At 44.7% G+C, this 12,327-nt stretch overlaps 1 protein-coding gene across 1 annotated transcript in view; it reads right to left on the reverse strand.

Annotated features, from left to right (window-relative positions):
• The window catches only part of LOC136620322 (vitellogenin-1-like), a 142,186-nt gene that overhangs the window by 105,348 nt on the left and 24,511 nt on the right, over positions 1–12,327 (reverse strand). The gene's annotated exons all lie outside the window — the stretch shown is intronic.

The raw sequence follows: 12,327 nt of genomic DNA on the forward strand, positions 1-12,327 counted from the left end.
CTTTATATATCTATACATAGTTATTAGAGCGCCCCCTTGTTACAGTCCTGGGTATAATAGATGATGGGAGAGATCTCTGTACTGACCCCTGTAATATCTTACTGGCCTGTAGCTTCCAGGTTAAATTTTTGCCCCCTTTTTGAATATCAGTATCACTTTGGCTATGAGCATCAAAGATGTCATCTATATAGCACTCTACTTGTTACATCCATATAGCACACTATGGCGCCACGCCTCAATAAGGACGCAAGATGTTGTTCTATTTAAAACCGTAACTACACTTAAAGTAATTGCAAGGACCAATTGCACCTCTCCAGGCAATGATGGAAGGACCCTGTCCATTACTAAACACGGAAAGTGGGGAACCCCAGCCTAAAAGCAGGGCAATTGTCAAGACAAGGACAGCCACACTGTTTTCATCAGGGATTTGGCTTTTCCTGATCAGGAACCTGGAGAGATGCACTAGACAGAGGACAGAACACTGCTCGCACACACTGAACACAGAACGGGACTGCACATAAAGCACATGTCTGGCCACATGCACAGACATGACACACCACCAACATACAGCGTAATGCACACCACACAGAACAGGACTGCACATAGAGCACATGTTTTGCCTCTTACACAGACATACAAAACAGGTCACTGTTCACACCAACATACCAGGTACCCATACAATATAGAATGAGAACCCCACCCAGAGCTCACATGCATACAGATAGTAAACCTTAGCTAGTCCAAGTGTCCTCACTCCATGGGAAATAGAGTCAGCCACCATGCTGAGATACAGTGATCAGTGTCAGGCATCACCCACCTAACACACACATACGACATCAGACATCTTGAGGCTGCACCTGTCAAGGATTAAGGAGAAACCTGCAGGCGCCTGCACCCAAGAAACCACAAGGAAGGAAGGAACAGCAGGTGTCCAGACCGTCTTCAGGGAAGGAGAGAGACACTATGGACAAGCATGCAAACATCAGCTCTGAGCGGGTTCAACACAGAGCTAAACAGTTATACATAAAATGACCAGCAATCTCTCACAAGCGTTGCTGGTATTTATCTGATGCAGACGTGGGGATTTGCTGGTGGAGAATACCACACCCAGCCAGCTCGGTAAACCCCAACCTGTGAATATGTGCAGAAGGAAACCTGTAGAACCACCACGGGTCTCAGGTGCACAATCTTAACACTACTATACTCAAATCACAGTCATGGATATGGATGCACTGTACAGCTAAACTGCTTTTACTTGGGGCTAGATCCAGGGGCACTCCCAAGGCTTCCAGTATTCTCTCTTTCACTCCACTAATCAGGATATGGCCTTAACTTCAAGGACCCCCAGACCATCACCCTAGACATAGTCTTAGTTAAGTGGTATGTGACGTGCTTGGTCAGGTTTTCCATACTGCTGTATCAGAGGTGTAGTCACAAAATGGAGTCAGAACAGACCGCATACTTTCACAATGCAGATCAGGCCACGGGTCAGGGCAGGCAGCAGACAAGGGAAAGTGTAGTCAAATAATGAGACGAGATCAGGATTGGAGAGCTCAGGAAAGCTGGGTGTTTAGGCATGGATCAAATACCAGGAGAGCAGACAGAAACATTTTGTTAACCCTGGTGATCAGCTGTTATGGTTAGGGGTAACTGTGTCTGATCATCCATGGGGGATTCCAAATGAATGGTCTACCCATATAATGCATGGATAGACTTGGTTCACCAGAGCATAAGTCTCTCTCATAGAATGCCTCTCCCTTCTTACATATAGATGGGGACCCCAATAAAAGAGCCATCTATGTGCAGCAGAAATATAAGCTAATTGGTCCAGCTTTGTTAACCCCAACAATCAACCATGACATATTGACAGCGGTCATGAGCTGGGAACCATCCCTCTATGGTGCCCATATATAGAAACAGAAGCTGATTGGTCAAGCATATAAATCCCAGTAATCAGTTGTTAATATCATGGGAGGCTTCATCTGGTCATCTATAAAATGCATGGATGGACCTGGTTTGGCAGAGTCATAGTCATTCTCATAGAATGCCTCTCCCTTCTGACAGGTAGGTGAGGGTCCCATCAGAGAAGCCATCTCTATGCTTCCCATGACTAGTAATAGAAGCTGAACAGTTCAACTTTATTAACCCTCGCAATGCGCTGTTATGGTTGGGCAGAAATTCTGTCTGATCATCTATGGAGCATGCGTGGATGGACGTGGTTCACCAGAGAGGAAGTTACTCTCACCGAATGACTCGTCCTTCTAATATAAAGATAGGGATCATGAACAAGGATCCGTCCCTCTAAAGTGCCTATATGTAGAATTGGAAGCTGATCAATCCGACTTCGCTGACCCCCAGTGATCAGTTCTTATCATCCAGGGAGGCTAAGTCTGGTCATCCTTGTAATGCATTGGTTCACCAGATTGGATGTTGTTCTTACAGATTGACTCTCCCGTAAGACATAGAATGAAGTCAAGAGCAAGGAACCATCCCTCTATGGCTCCCATATGTAGAAATAACAGCTGATTGGTTTGGTTGTGCTAATCCCCAGTGATCAACTGTCATCGTGAAGAGGAGGCCATGTCTTGTCATCCATGGAGTATTACAAATGAGTGGCTGGTAGTTGGTGGGTTGAGTTCCCTTGAGTAGGTGCCAGTCCCCAGGTAATAATAGGGGTCCAGAGCGGGAACTTGATTCTATGAGCAGCATGTTCTTGGATGAGGTTCCACCAGTTTTAATGTCGGGTTGTTGCTGTTAAACTGATCTTTAAAATAAAAGGGCTTTATCACAGATTTTTTTCTTTGCAGTAACACTTCTGACCTCCCACTGTGCAGGGAGCTTCAGCGTGACCCCATTTACTGGAGAGTAGCTGTGTTGTAGTTTCTTGCTCAGTATGTGGCCAGGAGTGACACTGCGCAGGAAAAATGCCTAAGGGACCACCGTACCGTCCCTTTATTCTTCAGATTAGCAGGGGTTACTGAGGTCGGACCCCCGCTGTTCATACTGTTAGAGCATATCCTTGCAATACCCTACAACACTGTATGAGAGGAACATCCCTTTAATATGGAGCAGAAAATAATACATTGATCTTTATACAGAAGTGACATTTATATGAGAAAAAGCGATATATACGGCCGCAGCACGGCTCATAATAAACGACTCATTACTAGAATAAATCCATAAACGACGCTCGTTAGAAAGAGCAGGGACCCACACGGTCCGGCAAAAAGGTAAGCCTTAGCCGGCTTCCCATGAGCGTATGTATTTTTGCGTGCACTTGAGTGCAGTGTTTTGCGGAACAAACGTTGCTTTTCTGCGTACGTAGTTGTATTAACCCTTTCCAATCCGCTGTCTGACGTCTGAAGACATTACCATTTAAGGCTGTACAGCTCCAATGTTGGAAGACGTCCGTCAGGGTTCTCTTACTGTATATTGCCAGCATCTCTGCTGTCGGAGCCTATCCAATGTGTCACCTCATGCAGTATTGGCTTTAGCCAGCATATAGCGCCGTTGTATAATGGCAGAAAAAAAGTAAGCCCCCTAGGAAAACCAGGATACAAATTGGACTGGAAAGGGTTAAACTGTACTTTTTGCATGCGCCAAAAAAAAGCACTGATGCTCTCAGCTATTGAAATGGCTAATTCTTCTAATGAGTCCAAGATGTGTTCTTTTTCCTGCGCAATTACGCAGAGTTTCACGCATCTCTTAGAGTATTACACTCGCATTTGTGCATCCCCATTGACTCCTGTAGAGGCTTTTGGTGATCAAATGTGAAGGAAAATCGAGTGTCCTGCCTTTTTTTTTTGCACAACCGAAATGCACAAAAAAAATAAGTGCATGTGAACATACCCATTGAAATCAATGGCTTCTATTCAATGCATGTTGCGCAGGCAAACTTTTTGCACGCCAATATGCCCCTGTGAAACCGCCCTAAATCCTAGCATATAACCTATACAAGAAGCAAGAAATGTTAGCATAGAAACATAAGATGAGATTTTAACCTGCATTTAGACACAAAGATGATCGCTCAAAAGATGGCTTTTGAGCAATCATTTTGCATGTGAGCCCCCGGGAGCTTAATTTATTCAGAGCACCACCTGCTGAGACAATGCAATCAGCTGTTATCAGCTCTCCCCGGGCAGAGCACAGCGTGCTGTCCGTCTAATCAGCTATTCAACTGAGCGATGGATTTCAAGCCGAACTGAAATCCATCGTTCGGCAGAAAACTGAAAGATGGGCACATTTACACCCAATGATTATCGCTCAAAAGATGGCTTTTGAGAGAATTTTGAGCGATAATCGTTGTGTCTAAATAGGCCTTAAGGTTAACCCTTTCCAATCCAGTCAGTCCTCATCTGACATTTAGATTTCCCTGCATAGCTCCGATGACGGACGAGAGCCAGCATGTTTCTAACAGTGTGCAGGACAGCACTCCGATGTAGAAGGTCGTTCTGTTACAGTATACATACATATGCAGAACAGCCTTCGACATCGGAGCGCTGTCCTGCATACTATAAGAAACAAGTGTTGGCTCTCGTCCGTCAAAGGAGTTTTGCAGGGAAATCTTAATGTCGGATTGGAAAGGGTTAATATTAAGTTACTGACATTGAAAGGGTGTTGCACCCAGCAAGATGACTGGAGACTGCCTTAAAAAAATTGTCTTGGGAGACCGGCCTTATTGGCTTATGTGACTAAAAACCTAATTTCCGCACAGTCGTGACCTCACATGTGATCTTATGTTTATTTACTAATAGAGATGAGCGAGCATACTCGTCCGAGCTTGATGCTCGTTCGAGTATTAGGGTGCTCGAGATGCTCGTTACTCGAGACGAGCACCACGCGGTACTCGTCTCGATTAAATGAGCACTGACCATTGAATTCAATGGAGCCGGCAATACAGCCGGCTCCATTGAAAGCAATGGGCTGCCGGCGATCGCGGGATGAATTGTCGGGAAGGGCTTAAATATATCCAGAGAGCAATCTGATTGGTCCAGCTGAGCCAATGAGAGGCAGCAGTCACTCACCCATTCATAAATTCATGAATGGGTGTGTGAGTGAGATCTGCCTCTGATTGGTCAGGCTGTGACCAATCAGAGGCAGCTCATTCAGCAGGCGGGGATTTTAAATCCCCGGCTGCTGAATACTACTCACAGCTGTTCAGAGTGTTTCAGGAGGACTGCTGCCGGCCGCGCTGAACTCCGTCTGCCGGAACCAGGTGAGTATATACATATATATTTTTTTTACACATTTCTGGATGAATTGCAGGGAAGGGCTTATATATTTAAGCCCTTCCCGACAATTCATCCCGCGATCGCCGGCAGCCCATTGCTTTCAATGGAGCCGGCTGTATCGCCGACTCCATTGAATTCAATGGGCTAACATCGTTCTTCTCTGCCACAAGAGGAGAACGATCTTTATGCTGACAGTGCGAGGGGGAAGGGGTTCACTCTTGCCACTATTGTGGCTTAATAGTGGGACCTGAGAACTTGAGATGCAGCCCAACATGAAGCCCCTCGCCTGCCCTATTCGGTTCTGTGTCGTTCCCATCACTTTCTTGAATTTCCCAGGTTTTCACAAATGAAAACCTTAGCGAGCATCGGCGAAATACAAAAATGCTCGAGTTGCCCATTGACTTCAATGGGGTTCGTTACTCGAAACGAACTCTCGAGCATCACTGAAAGGTCGACTCGAGTAACGAGCACTCGAGCATTTTGGTGCTCGCTCATCTCTATTTACTAACGATTCTTCATTGTTTTTCTCTTCCTCGTTATTTATTAGTGGGCGTGGTCATGCTTTTGTTACGTTGTATCCTGTTACCTTTAAATTACTTGCTTCTTGTACAGGCTATATACTAGGAGTAAGGTCCGGCTCACACGAGTGTGTCAGTAAGCGTATTCTGCCAATCTGCCGTAGGTGGCCATGTTGTCGCTCACCTGACTTGCGCAAAATACACGTGAAAGAAAAGCTTGTCCTATCTTGCCAGGTATTACGTGAGCATACACACCAAGATAGTACATAGCGACTGCATGCCGCAAGATATACTCATGTGAGCTCAGCCTAAGGCTTCGTTTTTTGCCGAAACGCGTGGGTGTGTTTTTTTAAAAACTTTTTTATTGATATATTCTAATAAAGATTCATCTTTTATGAGAAGTTCTGTATATATATAGTTTTTTCTCACATTGCATTGGCTTGGCGTAGTCCTATGTTTACTCCCCTTATGGGAGGTTGGCTGTTTGGCATAACGCTGTAGATCAGGATTTGGGGTAAGCTGTATTTTACTGTTTATATATAAGTGAAATTTACAGTTTAGTTAAAACAAATCCATAATAATGTATAAAACGACCTTCCTATAAATTAGGGGAATGCAGACTGGAAAATCAAGAGTTAAAAAAACTTCACAATGAAGGTTATCAGTCCAAACTGACCCTCAGGCCCCAGCAGAATACGGTATAGTTTGTTGTTCATGAAATACAGGACTGGAAAGTTTCGCCTAAGGCCTGGAAGCCAGCGCCCCTGGCAAGTGCTATTTCAATGGGACAGTCATAACTAGACCTTCCCCCAGGAATAACCCTCAGGATGGCTCAGGACATCCTTGAACAATGTATAGAATATTGAGTCTCTCATCTGTCTGCGTGAATTCCGAGACTATGTGGAGTTGTCGACTGTTTGCTAATAAACTAGTCATGAAAAAAGAAGTTTCAGTATAAATGTTGACTTACTGCATGAAGGTCAGTGCGGAAAAAAAAGAAAAAATAAGGGTGGCGTTCCCCCGTGGTTTATAGAAATGCCTCATATGGCTGCAGTACTCCTGTGTGAGTCAGGGGAGGTTACCCCGTACCAACGTTCCGTTGTAAGCATCTGTGCTTTTAAGCAGGGGAGGATTTGGGGGTCTCATCATGTGGCTACGCCAGGCCTAAGGCCTAGTTGGGCGAAGTGAGAGAAGCAGTGCAGTGGGAAGGAAGGGCAGCAGAGTTCTTAAGTCCTATAGACCACCAGGAAAACCCAAACTCTGTCCCAATCTTGTTGCTAAGCAGAGTCCAGAGCTAGAACTTGACTAAAGCTCTACCCCAACTTCGCATATGTTGCTTCCCGGGACGCCTAGTCTACCGTCCCATGGAAGCTCCCGCCTCTATGGACTCAGCATCCTCCTCCCAAATGCAATGGGCTCCTTGCCACAGGAGGAGATGCTGATGATAACAATGCCCAATTTGGCAGAGAAGGCCATGCATCCTGAACCCTCAAGGAACCAACCCTTGAGACCTACTTGCAGTCATGATAGTCATAGAAGGTGCTATCTACTGGGATGGCTACGCCAAACTGTAGGCATTGGGTGTGGCATGGAAAATGCAGAGCAAGAGATGAAAATCGGTATGTGGGGCAACCCTATCTTTATTCTGACTTATCTCTATGCTATTATAACCAGTAAAACAAACACGTTTCACTGCATTAGCCTCTTCATCAGCGAGTGCTGGGTGGTACACAATTATGCAGCTTAGCTGCGGCTCATTAGCAAGAGAAGGAGGTTACGAAAGTGGATAACTTCATTCTTCTGCTAACACGATGCAACTAAGTTGCATGACCCCAGCGGTAGTTGTGTACCCCCAGCCATCGCTGATGAAGAGGCTAATGCCTAGAAACACATTTGTTTTGCTAGGTGTCATTGAATAAAGAGAAGTAAGGTTTAATCCAACCATAGAAGGTTGCGCCCTGTAGCAGTTTTATCTCTTGCTCTGTAACTTACTGTACGCTCAGTGTTGTAGTATCCGATTTGCCGAAACCAAAATTGGACTCATATTCATTGCAATATTGGCTAATTTTGGGGGGCAATCATCTAGGAAAAAGTGAGCCTGAGGCCTCGTAGAGCGCAGACTGCAAATTGGGTTTGTTATGAAAATCCACAATCCAGAACCCTATCTGGAGTGTTAGCAAAAATTTCAAGTTTCCACAGCAAAAGTCAAAATGGGCCACATCCCCAAAAAGAAGGGAAAGGGACAAAAAAAAAGCGAAACAAAAACGGGCTACAACAAATCTAAGCAGACAGACTGCTGGTATATATTATTGTATGCCGATAGATTTCACAATGTACAGATGTAACAAACATTAACCTATGTTACAGAGAACATGTTGCAGCCTATGATCCCCATAGACTGGGGTTATGGGCTTATAGAACAGGAGAAGGGCCACTGAGTCTGAGGATTTGATTGTCATAATCACCCGCCTCTCTGTTCTCTCGCTATCCGTCTGCAAAGTCAATGCTCAGTCCATTGAGCAGACTCCTTCTCTACAATGGATGCATGTCCATAATGAACTACCTCTAGGGACCTTGTTGGCCAGAACTAGAGCTAGGTGCAAGTCCCAGAAGTTGGACCTGGGACAATGTCTCCCCAAAAATAAGTCCCTGTTTTATATTAATGTTTGCCCCAAAAGAGGGACTAGGTCCCATCCAGGTCGCTCTTGCTGCTCTTCACAGCTCTGATGCTCTTCCCGCAGTCCTCGGCCGCTCATACAACATCACTTCCTGGTTACGAGATTCATAAATCCCATCTCCAAGAAGTGATGGCTGTGATTGGTTCTTTGACTTCTGCTCAGCCAATCAATTTAGTGCTGGAGGAAGCAATGCGATGGCTGTGATTGGTTTACCCAGCGCTGCATTGACTGGCTGAGCAGTGCTGGAAGAATCAATCAACAGCCATAGAATTGTAGAGGCGGATTTATGAATTGGCTGAGCCGTGGCCAATCCCACTCATCACATTGGTTTATCCAGCGCTGCATTGATTGCCTGAGCAGCAGTCAAAGAACCAATCACAGCCATCGCTTCCTGGAGGTGGGACTTATGAATCCTGTAACCTGGAAGTGATGTTGTGTGAGCCGCTAAGGACCGAAGAGACTGCACCGAATCTCTAGAGAGCAGCGGGAAGGACCTGGACTAAGCCTGCTAGGTAATGTATTCTTTTTTTTAAATGTGGTGTCAAGGGCTTATTTTCAGGGTAGGGCTCATATTTCAAGTCTCTTTAAAAATTAGTATGGGGCTTATCTTGGGGGTAGGTCTTAATTTTAGGGAAATGGGTATCAGATGTTTATGGCATATATTGTGCATACCATGAAAATCTCAGATGGAAGTAAAATAGCAGAACCAGGAAAGATATGTGGTATGGCAGACAGACACTCAAAAACTGCGCACGTTTGCAAGGAATGGGGGTGTATTATAGAGAATGCTGGAGATTGTTAGGCAAGACGAGGCACTGTGCAATTAAATGAATGAACGTCAAGCCAACAAGTATCAAGGGTGGTAGGCATATTATGAAAACCATGTGTTGGGCACCCAGAGAGCTTACTCCATCGCGGTCTATGCTGCTTCAAGTTGAAGGCAAAACACAAGACAATAATTCTCCATCCCCCAAAAACTTAGTACTTATGATGAACTTTGCAAGTTGGTTGAATACACGAGTGTTGTTACATCAGCCACTCATCACACTTGGTCAAGGTTTTTTCTCCAAGGTCTACAGTTTGTACTTGTGCTATAAAGTCCTTCTACCATTACAGCGCCTAAATAGCAATGTGAATTCTTTAGCCGAGGTCACCGCATGTATTCTACTTCATTGACACTAACCCAACTTACTCCTGTTACTCTATGGACTGCGCATTGTTACAGTATCGACTGTATTGTCTACTCTTCATATAATATAGAACACATCTGATCCACAGAACACATTCAGCCATCGGCTCATCGAGGTGTCATTGTCAACTTTCAATGTGTTTCTTCGTCTTTTGTTAGTTAGGGAACACAGTTTTATTGAGATCTGGTATTGTTGATCCAGATACAAAGCCGTCTAAAATGTACCGTATTTTCCAGCTGTAAGGGCTCTCTTTCATAAACCTATTTTGCAGCTCGCCGTGGGCGTATCTCGAGCGTGGGAGCACGGAGCAAGTACACAATGCCATACATACTTGCTGTTTGCCGACAATCCCCATACACTGACTTGGCATGTATGTGCGTGTAATACGTGCCAAGATAGTGCATGCATTATCGTTTTTGTACATGCATGGCATGCACGGTGAGTGAGAGGCGCAATTGAATGTCAATGTGAGATTGGTACTGCGTACTATGCATGCAAAAACTGAGTGCTTAGTACGTAGTAGCGTACGCTCGTGTGAGAGAGCCCTAAGACACACTTTTCAGCAAGACAAAGGGCTCACTCACAAGGGTCTATTGTAATTGTGAATTATACGGGTATTTTTCCCGTGCGCAATACACAGTGCTAAATGTAGTGAAAGAGAAGATCAGGGCAACAAAGAACAAGATGGCTAGATACAATCAAGGCCACCACCAACATGTTAATCGCAAAATTGGAGGAAGCCGTGAAAGACAGAAACGCATGGAGAACATTGATCCATGGAGTGACCGAGGGTCAGATGCGAGCGAACGGATAATCATCAAATGTAGTGATCTGGACTGGCACTACAGAATAAACATAGAGACTCATTATGTAAATTTTAAAGCAATCTTATGTGCAGCAGCCCATAAATCACCTGGACGCTGAGAATCTGTTTGTTTTCCCAAACCTAAAGTCCATTCAACCCAGCTCTGCTTTCTACCGGAGAGCAATACAGCCACAAGCTTCAGACAAGCAGTAGAGAATCTTCATCGGAATTTTGTGAGTACTAAAGAAAACATTACATGGGACATCCACAGCACAACCTCCTCTCCATCTGGCGGCACTCGGCATCCACTTATGAATGACAGAGGCTATAGCAGCTTCCACTTTACAGGCTGCAGGTGCCGCCGCAGTTTCTCGAACTCTCCCCTGCTGTGGAGACTCCTGCAAACAAAACTTCTGAAAGTCCTTCAACCCTTGATTGATTGAGCCTGATGCATGATGAAGGTGAACTAAGCCTGTTGTATGTTCTTCCCCAGGGGTCCTAAGCAACATTAATGCTGCACTCTGGCAGAGAACATAATTCAAGAAGCAACCATGAACCATAAACCACGGGGCTCCTACACTTATTGTCAAAAAAAATCCCTTCCCAAGAAGTTGTTGGATGGAGGAAACTACCTCTGTGTGATTGTAACGTTAATATAAGTAAGTGATTACAATATCAGAGCAAAACGGTCAATTATTGTGGAGAACCGACCCCATGTGGGGTGGCTCTTAGTGCCCTGTTGTATCACCTCTAGCTTAGATACAAGATGTGATACAGGCAGATATGAAGGCTCTAGTACCCTGTTGTACTGCCTATAGCTTGGATACAAGATGTGATACGGATGGGCATGGGGGCTCTAGTACCCTGTAGTACCACCTCTAGCTTGGATACAAGATGTGATACAAGTGGGCATGGAGGCTCTAGTACCCTGTAGTACCACCTCTAGCTTGGATACAAGATGTGATACAAGTGGGCATGGAGGCTCTAGTACCCTGTTGTACCATGTCTAGCTTGGATACAAGATGTGATACAGTATTCATAAGTAGACGGCAGCATAGAAGGTAGATTAATAAAATCCAAGTCTTTATTGTTCCATATTAAAAATGGATCGGCAACATTTGGGCCAATAAAGACTTGGATTTTATTAATCTACCTTCTATGCTGCCCTCTACTTATGAATACTGCATTGATTCGAGGACTTTTTTAGTTCATTATCCCTATTTTATGGCTTTGCATTCTCCCCCCCCCCCCCTTCCCTACTGGTTTGCAATAGAGGAGTGAATGCTGCTGGATCCTACATCTGTAGACAAGATGTGATACAAGCTTCATGGAGGCTCTAGTACCCTGTTGTACCACCTCTAGCTTGGATACAAGATGTGATACAGGCAGGCATGGAGGCTCTAGTACCCTGTTGTACCGCCTCTTGCTTGGATACAATATATGGAGATTCTGTGATGGCAGCTTTGCAGAACTTGGAGACCTGCAGGGATATTGCCTGACTATAGGGGTGTGGAGGTTACAATTAGAAACAGATCGTAGTTCCTGATGGGGCCGAATGACTGCATAGAGATGTGTCCTTATGTTCCCTCCTTATTGGCTCAACATATCAACATGTGAGTTCTGGGATACTTTGTCATGTCTATTTTATATGTGTCAATTTTTTATCATTTAATACTATTTTCCGACCTTTTTCTATGGACCTCAGCACCCACAAACCATCTCCTTCTTGCTATCTTCCACCATATGTTTACATTGACCTATAAAGTGCATGGGTAATATGAGGAACCTTCTTTACATTGGATGCATGCACACACAGTGTCCACAAAAAGCTACCTCTAGGAACCTTGGTGGCCAGAACCAGAGTTGGGATCCACACCTATCAGACTTTTATGGCATATCCTGTGC

Source organism: Eleutherodactylus coqui, chromosome 3, assembly GCF_035609145.1.
Source record: "Eleutherodactylus coqui strain aEleCoq1 chromosome 3, aEleCoq1.hap1, whole genome shotgun sequence".
Classification (NCBI taxonomy): domain Eukaryota; kingdom Metazoa; phylum Chordata; class Amphibia; order Anura; family Eleutherodactylidae; genus Eleutherodactylus; species Eleutherodactylus coqui.